The sequence below is a fragment of the Crocodylus porosus genome, unplaced genomic scaffold (genome assembly GCF_001723895.1).
Source record: "Crocodylus porosus isolate Cpor-Errol unplaced genomic scaffold, CroPor_comp1, whole genome shotgun sequence".
Classification (NCBI taxonomy): Eukaryota; Metazoa; Chordata; order Crocodylia; family Crocodylidae; genus Crocodylus; species Crocodylus porosus.
In genome coordinates, this window is record NW_017728906.1 from 79801532 (window position 1) to 79816572 (window position 15041).

A 15041-nucleotide genomic window follows, 5' to 3' on the forward strand; every position below is an offset into this window, starting at 1 on the left:
GGTTTTCCTCCAATGTTTCCACTTATTTTTGAAAATTGGCACGAGTGGTCATTACTTATTCAATACTGTGCATTTTAAAGAAACAGAGTTAAAAAAAAAAAAAAAAAAAAAAAAGCTTCCTTTTAAATTCCAGGTTACGTATTTAGAACAATTGACTGAAATTGGGGGGGGTCATCCCATTACACCCTAATAGGGTCAAAAATGGGGTCATCCCATTACACCCTAATAAAAGCCGTAACAACGTTCATAATTGTGTTTTGCATATCTTCATAGGTGTTTTTCTGTGATGAAGTCCTCTTGCAAAATTAGAAGCCCAAGAAAGACGTTACTAAGTTTTTTAACAGCAGCTACTCCAAAATTTAACATCCAATTTTTTTTCATTTCTTATACAAGTGTTTCTGCATGTTGAATTTATGAAGACTTCTAGTTTTTCTCCCTCAGATGTGGAAAGATGGCTCTTCTGCTTGTGTTGTCTGGAAGCTCTAGCTTATTGTTTAGTGAAGGTCACATGCCACCTTTCCACACCTATATCATAGCAGTAATATACAGTGCTCTTCTACTTCATTTGAAAAATTTACCAAGCTCTTGCCTAGAATTCAATAGATCAGTAGTGGAACTACTTACCAGTTAAGGGGCAGTGTTCTGTTGAAGCTCTAGCCCCTTGTTCTACTTACTAGGAAGAATAATTGACCTTTAGCCTAGAGGCTGTCTACATAGAAACAGCTTTTATAATGGTATAAATTTGAAAGTTTACCTATGTACTGCCTAGGACCAGTTACTTTGTTTGCAAGGCAGTGGCAGACTTCAAGTTATGATTTCTAGTGTATGTCCTTTTTTTTGGTCTATCATGGTGAGATGCTTTCAATTTAGATACTTGGAAGACTACTGGTTATAGAACTCCTTATCACAAGAGCCCAGTGTAGTAGTTGTGTTCAAAACTAGTAATTGCAGGATTACATGACACTATCTCAGCAAAATAGCATTTTGGGGCAATGGCTTCCATGAAAGCATTATACAATGAAGTAGAATTAGGTAGTTTAATTTGGTGCCTTGTTATGTAGATTCAAATGAACTAAATATGCATGTAACAGTAAAGACTGCATTTGTGTCTTGAGCCAGCCTGCTCTCTAATTTCCTGAAGCAGGATAAGTCTAGGTTGGGTATTTGTTTTAATCTCGGGGGTTTTGTTTTAAAAAAAAAAAAAAAAAAAAATGAAAACTAGAAATATGGCCTAGACTATACTGTTTCCATAGGTGGATAGACATCTGGCTCAATAGCCTTGAGCAAAAGGTAATTTATAAATGGATCCATATCACAATGGCAGAAAGCTTTCTGTGGAGTTCCAAAGGGGTCTGTCCTGGTCCCAGTGCTGTTCAATCTGTTAATGATCTGGATGCTGGACTCTACAGATGATGACAAACTGGGACGGATTGTAAATATGTTGGAGGTTGAAGTGACAATTCGCAAAGTTCACAACAGATTTCAAAGCTGGGCTAGAATGAAGCTCTCTGCCATCAAGTGTAAGGTGCTACACTTTGAGGAAAAATACTCGGAAACAAATTCAAAGTGAGTGACACCTGACTGTATGGCAGCAGCACTACAAAGAAAGATTTGGGCATCTTGGTAGGTCACAGACTTGGTGTGAGTCTGCACTGTGACACAGCTGCAAAAAAAGGCAAATCCAATTTTGGGATGCACCAATAGAAGCATTAGGTGCAAAACATGGGAGGTGAGCCCTAATCCCAGTCGGAGTAGAAGAGCCATCATCTAGACTGTTGTATGTGGAGTTGAGCTCCTCATTCTAAAAAGGGACATAGACGAGTTAGAGGGTGGGAGATGGACAAGAAAAACGATAAAGGGCTTAGTAGGCAAGTGACATGACAAGAGGCTGAAAGAGCTAGGTATGTTCAGGTTGCAGAAAAAATATTTAGGAGGGGACATGAGAGCAATCTTCAGATGACTGAAGGGCTGCCATGAAGAAAAGGGACTAGGATATGGACCAGTGTTTTGAAGTTGTAGCAAATGGGTTTAGATTGGATATTGGGGGGGAAATCTTAACTGTTTGAACAGTGAGGCAGTGGAACAGACTGCCTAGGGAAGCTGTGGACTGTCATTCAAGAAGAGGTTGAACAGGCATTGGTCAAGGCTGATAGGTGTCTGTTCAAATATAGGTAGTTCCTATGCTTCTGGGCTTTGGTTTCTGCTTTGGGACTGGGGTGTGCCAGTGGGTCTTGCTGGGACTTAAACAGAGGTTCCTGGATAGGGGGTCTTGCCCCTCTGCTCTGGGTCAGATTGGTCACAGTATTTGGGGGTCAGGAAGGAATTTTACCTCAGGGGCACATTGGTATGGACTGGGGGGTTTGCCTTCCTCTGTAGTGGAGGTATGTGACTTTCTTCCTAGGATCTTTTGAGCATATATTAAGAATCTTTGCAGCAGCAGGGTAGTAGCTGCTTTGGTCCCCCTGCTTTACCTGTGGCAGGGTAGCATGTTGTATCTGAGTTGACTACATAGTTTTGCTAGGAGGTTAGACTCTGGATTTTTATAGGATGACTTTTATAGAGATGATCCAGCTTCAGGCGGGATGTTGGACTAGATGACCTCTAGAAGTCTGTTCTAGCCTTCTGACTATGATTCTATGGCAGAACACAGCCCACAGCTGAATCTGGCCCACAAGGCAATCTTGTCCAGCCTGCAGTGGGTTTTTTTGGTCCTGCCTGGGTCCTTGTATGAGGGGCAGCCTGGGCCATGGTGCATGCAACTGGTCTCCCCACCCCCAGCATGCAGTGGGGCTGGGGTGGCACAGCAGCCAGATTCCATTTCTCCACAATGATGATGGTGCCTTTCGGCTGCTGCTGCCAGACCCAGTCCTGATGCCCAGGCACCCCAACCAGTCTCCCCCACATCTGCCACCAAGGGCAGAACCTGTGCGGGCAGGCCACTTGTCTGGGATGGAGGTGTGGGCTGGTGGGGAGTGGTGAGGCAGGTGGGGCTTGGGAGACCCTGGGATCTTGGGGCAGTGACTGCATGGGGCTGGAGCTCATGGCAGAGCCATGATCTGGTGCTTGCACACCCCTGCGAGGGGTGCAGATTCTGCAAGCAGGGACATGCACAGAGCAGACTGTTGCTTGGTCCAGTCTGACTCGGCCCTGCTCCTGCCTTGTCACCACCCCAAGATCCCAGCTCCAAATGCAGCCCTGTACCTGCCCACAGCACCATCTCCACTGCATGCCCTGCCCCCACAGCTCCCAACCAGTCTCCATGGAGACCCTGGGATTGTGGAGCAGTGTCAGTGCAGGGCTGGGACAGCCCTAGTTCTGCAGGCAGGGACTTGAATTGAGCATATTCTGACTCTGCCCCAGCCCTATGCCCTATGATCCCAGGGTCTCCATAGATACCAGCCAGGACCTGCACAAGCAGGCAGACAGAATGGGGCTGTGGGCAGGGAGGTGTGTCTGGGGCTGGGATCTTGGGGTGGTGACATTGTGGGGTCAGGGCCTGGGGCGGAGCCATGATCTGCTCCCTGCATGCCCCTGCCCACTAAACCTGTGCCCACTGCAGGGGCATGCAGGCAGCAGAATGCAGCTCTGTTGCTGGCCCTGTGCTGTCACTACCCTGTGATCCTGGCTTCACCCATCCCGTTCCTGAACACTACTCCCTGGCTGCCTCTAGTCCCATCCCACACAAGGAGTTTTGGCGAGTTGTTGAATAGGGGGTGGAGGGGTGTGACCCAGCCCATAACTCAGTAAGACTCCTTATGTGGCTTGCAGGCCCAAATAATTTCCCACCCCATCTAGAAACTCTCCTTTTAAGTCAATTACTGGATCATCCAGATCTTGTGTTGATCTGGATGAACTTATTTAGATCCTCACAGGACTCCTTGGGTTGGGCATAGGGCTAATACCCCTATCCAGTAAAAGAATAGCTTGTTACAAAACTCACTCTTGCATCAGATTCTGATGGTACAAATGTAAGCAAACCTTGGAAATGGAAAAAGGAGCTGTGAACTGGAATCTAGAATGTACTGAGTCGTTACAGACCCAGGCGTGGCCCAATCTCTTATTTGAAGAACTGGGAAAATGCAAGATAGATATAACAGCTTTGCAAGAGGATGCAGTGGTCTGGAACAGGAAGTGGTAAAGATCAGCAAGCACTTTCATAAATTTATTGTGGAACAAAGGCAAATAGACATGAATACGGCACAGGTTTTGTGACAAGCCTAAGAATACTATCTTATGTCACTGTAAGTAAATATAACCATCTAAGTTCAAGAGACTTGAAACTTAATGGGAAGCCAAGGGAATCATAAGAGGAATGTGATCCTCACTCTCTTTTGTTGGTAATGGCTTTTTTAATGTTGATCAGAAAAAGCCCATGTGGGCTGAATTCTGCCCCAAAAGAGTTTTCCATGCATTCCAGTCTAATTTTAGTATTGGTTTGAGGAGAACTTTTCATTTTTTAAAAGCTTTTGAGGGAGAGGGATGTTGTGTTGGGTTTTTTGCTTAACTTACCCTTTCTATAGAAAAGCATTTTCTACAACAGCAAGCTTTTGCAGTGCACATTAGCCCTTAAAATAACACCCTGAGTTACATAATTGTATGTTCTGCCATGACAGTACTCTCCTTAGAGAGCAAAGTCTATCCCTTTTCTTTCACATGCATTTACTAACCACCCACAACTTTAAATATAACACATCTTGTTTTAAATGTGCTCTTAATCTTGCTTCTAAAAAATGCTTAATTAACTTTAGGTAAATCCAGAGTTTAAATGTAGCTTGATAACTTTGTCCTAGTTCAATAAATGATGCTCCAGATGGAAGGGGGAAAGTCTCAATGTAGCTCCAGTAATCTAGATTAAAGTTCTAAATAGGAGTCTACCATAACTTCTGTTATTCCTTTTATACTTATGACCATGTGCCTGAAAGGTGATTATCAGAAAAGTCCCATATTTAATGAATAAATAATATCTGGAGAAAGAATAAGCTTGCATAAGAGTTGGCTATAAAAAAATTTTTTTTTTCACGAGTCATAACTCTTCTTATTGACCAAGTTCTGTTATCCATATGACTTTTGCTGTTGCTGTATATTCAGCTTCTGTTGCAACCTTCACTAAATTCAAGTTGAACTAGAGTCCAGAACTGAACATCCAGGTTTGCACCATTTCTGTAAATAAGTAGTACTAAATAAATGCAAATAGTCTTGTTAACTTCCTGGTTTTAAGCTAAGAGAGAGCAGATTCTTGTTTAAGAAGAGAAAATTCTGCTCTTCTGTCCTTCATTTCTTGTGCAACAAATGGAAGAGGAAATGATAGCTGAGACAATATTTTCTAAGATGGAGCTACATAGTTTATCGTTCTTTAGTCAGAAAACATGAAAGTTATTTATGAAAGTAAGCGAAGTCTGCTCTGCCTTAATTACATGGTATACCATTGGCCAGATACTGGCAATATAGAGTAGCTCAGACTTAGTCTGGCTCTCAGCTAAAGAAACAGAAGCAAGTGGATTTTAACTTTTTTTTTAAAAGCAAAAATGAGTACTAAGACTTCTTCTCTGCAGTCAAGGGCTTTGGGATTTCAGAGGGAGAGGGCTCTTTCTGTAGGGGAAAACCCCTTACAAGTGATGGAAAGAAGCTTCAGTAACGGCACTGTTGGGGGAGTGGTGGTGACTGCAGTTGGGTTCAAAGTGGCCCACGCTTGAAGCTAAGCTCTGTTGAAGCAGCCTGCAATTTTTAAATGTTGCTGACCCCAGTTCTAGTGGCTCTTCACTAAACTGATTAGCCAATTTTGGATTAGCTAGGTAAATTTGTACCATGATGCAACTATTGGAGAAACTAGTTTAGTATCTTAATTTGACTGTTCTGCATAATTTTGTTTTAATTTTATTTTTTTTTTCCTCTAGAAAATCTTATTAGTCTATCATCCAAGTCTCTCAACATAACTCTGAAGGATTATCCAAGAAACCCTTGAATTCAAAAGTTAGAAGATAAATAGGCCATGTTAATTCTGTTGCTCTGAATTTGATGCGTGTGTGTATAGTCTTTGAGAGGATGTTGGTTGGTTGGTTGTTTTTTGTGACTGCTGTTGTCCAGGCTTCCTGCTTCATTCAGCCCAAAGGATGGCTGGTACTTAAGAAATTGGGTTTCTGTGCTGTGTAAGACTGCTCTGTGTAGACCCTTGCCTTGCTCTTTCAGACCATATTAAAGCTCTTTTAAGGAGGGATTGGGAATAGCTGCAGTCAACGAGGTACTGAAAAGATGTGCTGTTCAGCATTAGATTTCCCCTCCCTTTACTCTCTCCTCCATTCCCCATTAGCCTAGATACTGGTACTCGGGCAGAGTTCAGGAAAGAAACTTCATCCGTTGACCTAGTCAAATTGTTTCTGGAGTGAGAGAGAACACAGCAAAGTTACTTGGGTACAGGAACTGCTGCCTCATTTCTTTGCTACCCAATACAGTGGAGCCCTAACCTCTTGATGCTACCTTAGTACAAATGTAGCCAACATATCCAGAACTTGGATTATTATATTAGTTTCTCCTGAATGACAGATTAGAACGTTATGGCCAAGCACCATAGCGTGGGTACCAGCTATAATGCCATTTCGTAGTTGTATTACACTGGGTGCATCTACATGTGTACTTTTTAATGCACAGTAGCCTATTTTACTGTGCATTAAAGTGTCATGTGAAAAACTGGTATTATGGTAATGTGCAGTCAAATAGGTTACTGCACATGTAAGCATCTCCTAAAAAGCATGCATTTGTACTACTGCGCATTAGGGTAGCCTGATGTGCATTAATTTAGTACCGCTCACGCTGGAGGTACTAAATTTAATATACATTAGGAAAAACACATTAATGCACATACAGATGTGCCTGGTGTGTGTTTTTGAGTACCAGATATTGGGATTAATCAAAATGATGGTTTTGATAAACCTGACCATTTATTTTTTTTTCTAACTGCTATTAACTACAGAGTGTTCGGTTTTTTGTTGGGTTTTTTTAAAGTTCCCTAGCTATTCAAGAACACGTTACAACTCCAGAAACCTTTCCCCAATTTCTGGGAAATGTTACAAAATTGTGATGGAACTAACCATTGGTACTTCTTTGCACTCTTATATCAACAGCTTTCCTGACATTTTTATGCTAGAGTATATACTAACTGCACCCTGTTCATTAAGTTTGTGCAGTGCAAGCCCATCAGACTGCAGTAACCAAACTTTTTGGCAGGTGTGCTACAAATTTAGCCCTCTTCCCCTTCATGCTGCTCTGACTTCCTTCCCTGCACGAAAAGCACTCCTGACATTTTGCCTTCAGAGTGCCAGAATGGAAGCAGGTAAGCTTGAGTCTCTGCACTTACTGTGCTGAGTGGAGCAGGAGTGCTGCCTCAGGAGGCGTCACTTTAAGAAGCCAAGTCAACCATTCCCTGGCCCTGCAATTGCCACAGTTTTATGGCTCTAAAATGAGGGTCTAAAGCCCTGAAATTGGCAGTGGCTGCAAAGCTATGGAAAGGTTAATCTGACTTTACTGAGCCCCTGGGCTTGTGTCAAACAGCAGCCGCCCATGCTACTTGTTGTTGGTTGGCCACCCCCTGCCTTGGCACTTCAAAAGTGCTGCTTCCTGCTTTAGCTCGTAAGACCCTACATCAGAGAATTACTGTATTGGTAGTCACTAGTATGCACAGTACTTCGTATTGGGAAAACAACCCATGTTCCAAATAGGCAGCTAATCTTACTTAAACTTTCCTATTTTGTATGACTTCTGTCAGGTTCTTTAAACACTGACCGTGCTCTTTCAGTTGTTCGGCTTTCTTCATAAATTTTGATTTTTGCCTGAATTCTTTAGGCACAGGACAAGTTAACACTTAGAGTTGCATAAAAACTTCAAGGCCTCTTGCAGACCTTATGTATTACTGTGCGCTTAATTGTAACATGTCACCAGCTATCCTGGCTTTCTCAGATTTAAAAAAAAAAAAACTCAAGTTCCCAAAAAAAAAAAAAAAAGTAACCCAGAAATCCATATTTTTCCATGACCAGAATGAAACAATGCTAATACATAAGTATCTATATTAGTGTTGTTTCATTTTTCCCCGTGGAAAAATGTGGATTTTTGGGTTACTTTTTTAACTTGAAAATCGGGGATTTTTTTTTTTTTTATCAGAGAAAGCTGGGATCCCTGCATGTCGCACATGAAACCAGTCTGATCTCATGGTAAAATAGCAAACCAGCCACAAAGATGTTCCGTATTTAATACGGAACATCTCTGTGGTTTGTTTGTATGGTGCCTGAATTTGAATGTGTAACATGTAGCTTAAAGGGTAGGCAGAGAGCTACTCCTTGTTGTCTTTGAATATACTGATGCAGGAGCCTGAGATTTGACCTGGACCATCAGCTTGGGCTCCTCTCACCAGCAAGGTGAAAGTGGAGCATTAGGATGCTGCCCTGTATAAAGTACCCTTTGAAAGCCTTGGGGTATGTAGAACCTGGGATCTTGCTCCCTGATCCCAGGCTTTCTTTTCTGGCAAATGCATGATGATCAAGTGAATTGCATCTCGGATCCCCAAAATAGCACATCCTGCCATGTACACTGGCATGATAAGATGTGTGATTTCTTAGGATTTGGGATGAAATTTTGTCAGATCCCACCATGTGATTTGAATTAACATTCCTTCCTTCCCTTCTCATGTCCTTGGGCAAGTTATTTAGTAGAATTCACTGATTTGTTTGGAATAGGACATGGCACACTATGAGCACTTCTGCTGTGGCCTCACTTCTGTTATGGCTTGATTTCTAGGCATCCAGCCACTTGTCCCAGTGTCCACACTACCAGAGTGGGATATTAAATTAACATAATCTGCCAAGGGCCTGAATGAAGCTTCATAAACTTGTATTATGTCTAGTTTACCCAGTAACTAAACACATGCCTAACTTAAGAAACATATCAAGCACTTCCTATTCAAACTTCTGGTCTGATGATTTGTCACTAGACAATAACCACAAAGAATTTGAAGGTGTTGTTGAATCAAAGGTAGCAAGATAAAGATGAGTTGTTTTCTCTGTCCATGTTCTAATCTAAATTCAAAATATCTAGTATTAACCAAATTATTCTGATTTGGTTTTAACTCCTCTGTCAATATGAACAAATCGTTTCTTGTTTTACCTAATAGTCATTTTTTCCAGGATTGCACAGCCTAGGGATATAAATATCTTTTAAAACAATGAACCATTTAACTTCCTCTAATTATATTAGTTAAATTGTTAACTGATAGCACATACCTAGTTTAGTGACCTCCTTGCAAGAATGGCCCTGGCCCCTTGTGTCTTCACTGTGTACCTAGTGATTGGCAGGCCCCAGGCTGCTAGCAAGGAGCCATGGGCATGACCAAGCCACTAGAAGGTGCTGCCTAGCTGTGGAGCCATGTCTTCTTACCCCCACAGGCAGGAGCTGGGGTTGCAGACCTCACCTGTGCCTGGATCCTGCTACCACAGGGAGGGAGGTGCTGGGCGCTCCCCCCCCACACACACACAGAGGTCAGGCAGGGCCTTCCTGCTGGAGCCTTTCTTCCAACTCCCAGCCCTGCTGTGGATCTACTTAGTCTCCCTTTAGCGGTGGGGTCTGGGGAGGGCAATGTGCTCCCTGCATCTCCCACTGAGCTTGTGCCACCATGACTCAGACCTGAAAGGCTCCTCCACTCTGCCAGGCCAAGTCCTCCCCAGCTTGCCCTGGGGGAAGGGGGGTCTGCTTCCAGTGAAGTGGCCTCTGTTAGACATGCTGTGTTCTCCCTCCCACCCATGGTGCTGGGGCTGCTCAGGGTTTGGCCCAGCCCTGAGGGAAGGCTGTGTGTGCACAGCTGGCTCAGCCTGAGGAGGCACCATGGTAAGTGCGGCCTGGGGTCTGCAGCAGATCCCAGCTGCAGAACCTTGCTTCTTGCTGGTGCAGAAGGAACCCAGAATTGGGCTCTCCCTGCACGGGCCATAAAATGCAGTGGCATCTGCATTTTACAGTCATGGTGTGTATGGCAGGAGGCACAGTTGTGTGGATCATGCATTAGAACCAACTGCACCCTTACCTGCACATGTAGAGGTGTTTAAACAACATTTATGCCAGTGTTTAAAACCATGATAGGCTAGGTTTAAGAACCTAATCTTTTTGTGGTAGACATGGCCATTAATTTGCTGCCTTTTTTTTCCTTTGTTTAAATAATCCGTTTTAGCAGTAACATCCAGCTATATTGAAGGCTGTATGCTGAATTTTTAGTTTAGCATTAATGATTAAGTGATTATTTTAACATATCTTAAAGATAGACATAGATTCAGAGTTTAAAAAGAGGGATCATTATGATCACACATTCTGACTTCTGCATAACCCAGGCAAAGGAATCTGGTCTTCTAATAACTTGAGTCTGGCTTTATCTTTTAGAAAAATATAGTATATCAAAGTTTGATATAAAGCCTTAAAACCATTCATTCCATTGGTTAATTTTCCTCACTCTTCTTAAGCATCTTTTATTTCTAGTTGGAATTAAGGATGTAAATATTTTTAAAGTTACCCATTTAACCTCCTCTAATTATATTGGTTAAATGGTTCCATGACAGAGGAGCAGGGCAGCACGGGGAGCTGGGGCTGAGCGTGATATGCAGGATTGCGGCAAGTTATGCTTCCAGCTAGGACTGAAGCCTATGGTCACAGCAGGCTCTGCATGTTGAGTGTGTGGGAGTGAGCAGGCAGTGGTACTAGCTGCAGTAGCATGGGGCAGCTGGATCTGGTGGAGTCCCTGGCTCAGCCCTGCCTGCTATTGGAGGAGCAGCTCCAAGCAGGGGCTGCTCAGAAGGTAGTGCAGATCCAGGATGCAGTATCTCAGGGCTGCTGTAGCAGGGAGGTAACTAGTAATTACTAGGCGGAGCAGAGCTGGGCAAAGCTGTGTGGCAGAGTTGGCAGGGCTTAAATAGGAGCGAGTGCAGTGCCAAGGCTGTTACTGGATGCTACAGGGGTGGGCTGCATGGAGCCAGGCATGCCCTTTCTCCCATAGCACTCACAGGGGCTCACCTACTGGGACAGCCGCACCATGCCCAGGTGGTGCCTCTAGCCCTTGGGTGCTTGGAGCCTCTTGCCTGCCCACCCAGGCTCCTTTCCCTGTCTGGATGCAGCCAAACTGGCACCACACTCCTGCTCAGCTGAGGCCTTGCTCCAGTGCTGTGGCTTGTAACAGGGTGCTCAGCCTCTGGCATGATCCTGCTTAGCATGTCTGTCTGCTGCATGTCCCCAGACTGGGAGAGCTGTCCATACAGAGCAGGAGCTGCTGAAGCATGGTGTAGCTATCCTGGTAGGTGGGAGCCCCTGTGGGTGCTATGGAGCCTGGCTTCATGAAGTCTGCTCCTGTGGTACCTGATGGTAGCTCTGCCACTGCGTTGGCTCCTACTTAAGCCCTGCCAGCTCTGCCACGCAACTTTGTCTAGCTCTGTTCCCCCAGGTAAGCACTGTTTGCCTCTCTGCTGCAGCAACCACGTGATGTTGTAGCCTGGATTCTCACTGCCTTCTGGGCAGCCCCTGCCAGAGCAATTCCCTCAACAGCAGGCAGCACTGAGCTAGGTTGTAAACTGTATAAATGTAATTGTTTAGCCTGGGAACGTATCCCTATCTGTTAGGGCTGTCCAAAGCTTCAGTAGCCAATTCAGTGACTGAATAGAATCAGGATAGTGATTTGAATCACCAGAATGAATCCCTGTCCCTAAAATCAGCTGAACCTGAATCTGCATCCAATACTTGCTGCTTCACGCAGGCCTAACTGGTAGATATAACTGTTTAACTGTGAGTCCTTACAATTACCTAGTCTTTACTAGAGTGGCTACATCTTAAGAGGGTTCATTATAACTACATATACATTTAAGCAGTTTAAGCTTCATTTTAAATTCTTATTTTATACTTTAATATAAAGTAAGTATAATAATCAGTATTGCTTATTAAGCAATCAGCTTCATTTGTACCAAGCATCTGTACTAAATTAGTAATGAGATATTAAATACACAACAGTGTGTACAGTTCTGGGTGGTTTTTAGAAAACAGCTTTAATGTTTTGGATACATGTTTCAGACTTGCAACAGTTTGTTGAACAGGTTTGAACAATGTTTTTAAATTTTAGTTTTAAAAGACTGTGATCACTTCTTGTTGGGGACGGAACTTGGAGAACATGCCAAGTTTCCTCTTAATTCTCTTTGGACTTGGATTTTAAAAAGGTTTCACTTCAAATCATGTATGTGGTGCTTTTCTGAACTTTTAGGGCTCTTTATTATGTAGGGGTTTGTTTGTTTGTTTGTTTGATACCTGATTGTAAGTAATGTCATAACCATAAGTATACAGGGTAGAGGTAGGGACACTTGTATTTACCTCTACCATGTCCCTACCTATATTTTAAAGGCCTCCATAAATGACTTTAGCTAAAACAAGTTACACTAAAGGTTGGGAACTCAGGTTTTGTGGGGGTTCTGTTACATGCCTTCCCCCTTCCCAGACTCAATTTTTCCTTGTTTGGAAAAGGGACCTAGGTCAATGGGTCTAGAATGAAAAACCTTGCAGATCCTTGGTTATGCTAAAAACTAATTTGAATGAATACAGCTTAAGTTGGCCCATTTGGTCAGCATGACTTATCCAGCATTATACTACTCTAACTTGTACACTGTCACCACCAGTAAAATGTGCAGATCTTTTTCTCTTTTTTTTTTAATTGTTTGGTACTCATCAGGCCAGGAGTAAAAGTTCATTGGACCCTGCTAGAAACAGCCCACCTGGATGTTGTTTCTTCATTTGGTTACGTCTTGATTGTCAGAGTTAACAATATTTTTTTTTTTTTTTCTTTTAATGCCCAAAATGTGGTAACTGCATCCCAAGTCTTCTAGCTCTGACTTTTGAAATTCAAGATGTCAAGGGAAGAAGCAGATACAGTAGAAACCCATGTAGGAAACTGTTTTGCAATTGTAGTTCAACCAAAATTACTATCTTGTGCTTTGAGGAACAAAATTATATGTTATCACTAGTGTGTGGTACTTGAATTAAAGTAGTGGTTGTGCTGTCATACAGGCAATCATCCTATTTTTAGAAACCTAACAAAATTCCAAGGTACAAATGCGTTTTTGAAAGGATTAGTTAAATTGAGTTCATGTCAGAGTAATGAAGCACTGAACAGCTGGTACCATGTTGGAAGTAGCTAAGTGTTAAGAGTTGTCATTCATGTATTTTTAAAACTACCTCTCCATGTACCAATTTACTCTGCTATTAGCTTTTAAGTCAAGGTGATACAAGGTAAAAACAGCCATCTAGAAGCAGTTAAGTTTTGGAAACACTCTACACAACTTTATAAAGTCATAATGTGTCACAATACCGGACTAAGTGGCGTGCACTGATAAAGATTTTTTTATACTAATGGCTGATTTATTACCAGCCATATCGGCCAATACTGATCTCCTAGCCAATATGCAGCCAGGCAGCTTGGAGAGCAGTGTTCAGCCAGTAAGTCTGGGAGGGAGGGAAGGGGCATGGGAGGGGGGAGTCACAGATTGACATTCCCACAGTGAGGGAGGGAATGGGGCTGGAGCAGGGGCAGGCACTACCCAGACAGGGTGGGGAAGGGACAGAGCTGTAGGCAGCTCATGTGACGGGGGGCAGCTCCACACTGCTGCAGGCACCTCTCTGGGGAGGCATGGAGGGGCATGTGTCCTCCAAATTGTGTGGGGCAAGGGCGGATTGCCTACTGCAGGCTTGGGGCCAGGGACTGTTCCAGCCTCTTCCTGGCAAGGGCTGGGCTGGGGCTGTGCTTGGGATAGGCAGGGAGACTACAGCCACCCCAAAATTCTCCATAGTCCCGTCTCCTAGCTTGCCTACCCCAAGCGCAGCCCCAGCCCATCCCCCTGCCCCCCAACCAGGAAGAGGATGATCCAGCCCCTGAGCCCACAGTGAGTTGCCCACCACTCTTGCCCTGCACAAGTCCAAGGAGCATATGCCTCCCCTGAGGGTGCATGTAACGGTGGGAAGCTGCCTCCCGTGCTCTGCACCCCACCCTAGCTGGGCAGCACCTGCCCCACTCTCTCCCTCACTGGAAGCTTTGATGTGGCCTCTCCTGCTCTTTTTCCCCCCCTCCCCACAATGGACCAGATACTGTTCTCCCAACCTGCTGGGCTACATTCCTGGCTGCATGCGTGCTGCAGCTGCGGACATGCAAGTGGCATTTATCAGTGACATTATTGGCTACACCAGCCAAAGGAAGCAGATTGCCGATAATGTCAATTTCCCTTTTATTGGTGCAAATCCAGTATGGGGTGTTTTTGTTTGTTTGGTTTTTTTTTTATATCAGACAACTCATAAATATACCTGTTCTTATAGACAAACCTCAAAACAACCTCCTTAATCTCTGCACAGTCCTTAAATAAAACCGGGATGTAGTCCCTTAATAATTTTAAAGGGCTTGCCTTTGATAAGAGTAGAATTTATATCCTTAAATACTGGTGTCTGAGTTCAAGCACTTAGTGGCCTGGTTTTGAAGACTGAGCCCCTGTGTGTGGATGTGCGCAATGCATAGAATGCTTAAAATTCAGATTCAACTTGGAGTAGACAAGCATGCTGCAAGCCTGGTTTCAAGCTGCCTGGTGCACTTCAAAAGTATACCTAGAAAATCAAGTACTATTTTGAACTGGTTCCCTGTAATCTGTTTCAGTGTTATGTGGGCACCAAGGTTTCCATGACTTGGGCCTGATTTTTTTGGGGTCTTTCAGGCATCCCATGTAGCATTGTTGCTCAACCCTTCTCACCTGCTCCCCCACCCCATTATTGCAACTGGCTTCCCTGCTATGCAGACAGAACTCTGCTGCCCTGTTTGTTTGTTTTTTCTTTTTGCTGGCACATTTTTATCAATGAATTTCCTAGCATTACTTATTGAATAAGTGCTTTTCTGAGAGCCAATGGTGTCCTCACTCTAATTGACTGACTGCAGCCCCTCAACAAGCCTCTCATAGCTCCTGGGACCCAAAAAATAATGGTTCCAAGCACCTTCCATTTCCCTT

General features: G+C 43.7%; 1 protein-coding gene across 1 annotated transcript in view; it reads left to right on the plus strand.

Moving 5' to 3' along the window:
- Positions 1 to 15041, plus strand: part of PPP2R3B (protein phosphatase 2 regulatory subunit B''beta) — a 79956-nt gene that overhangs the window by 874 nt on the left and 64041 nt on the right. The window lies entirely within an intron of this gene.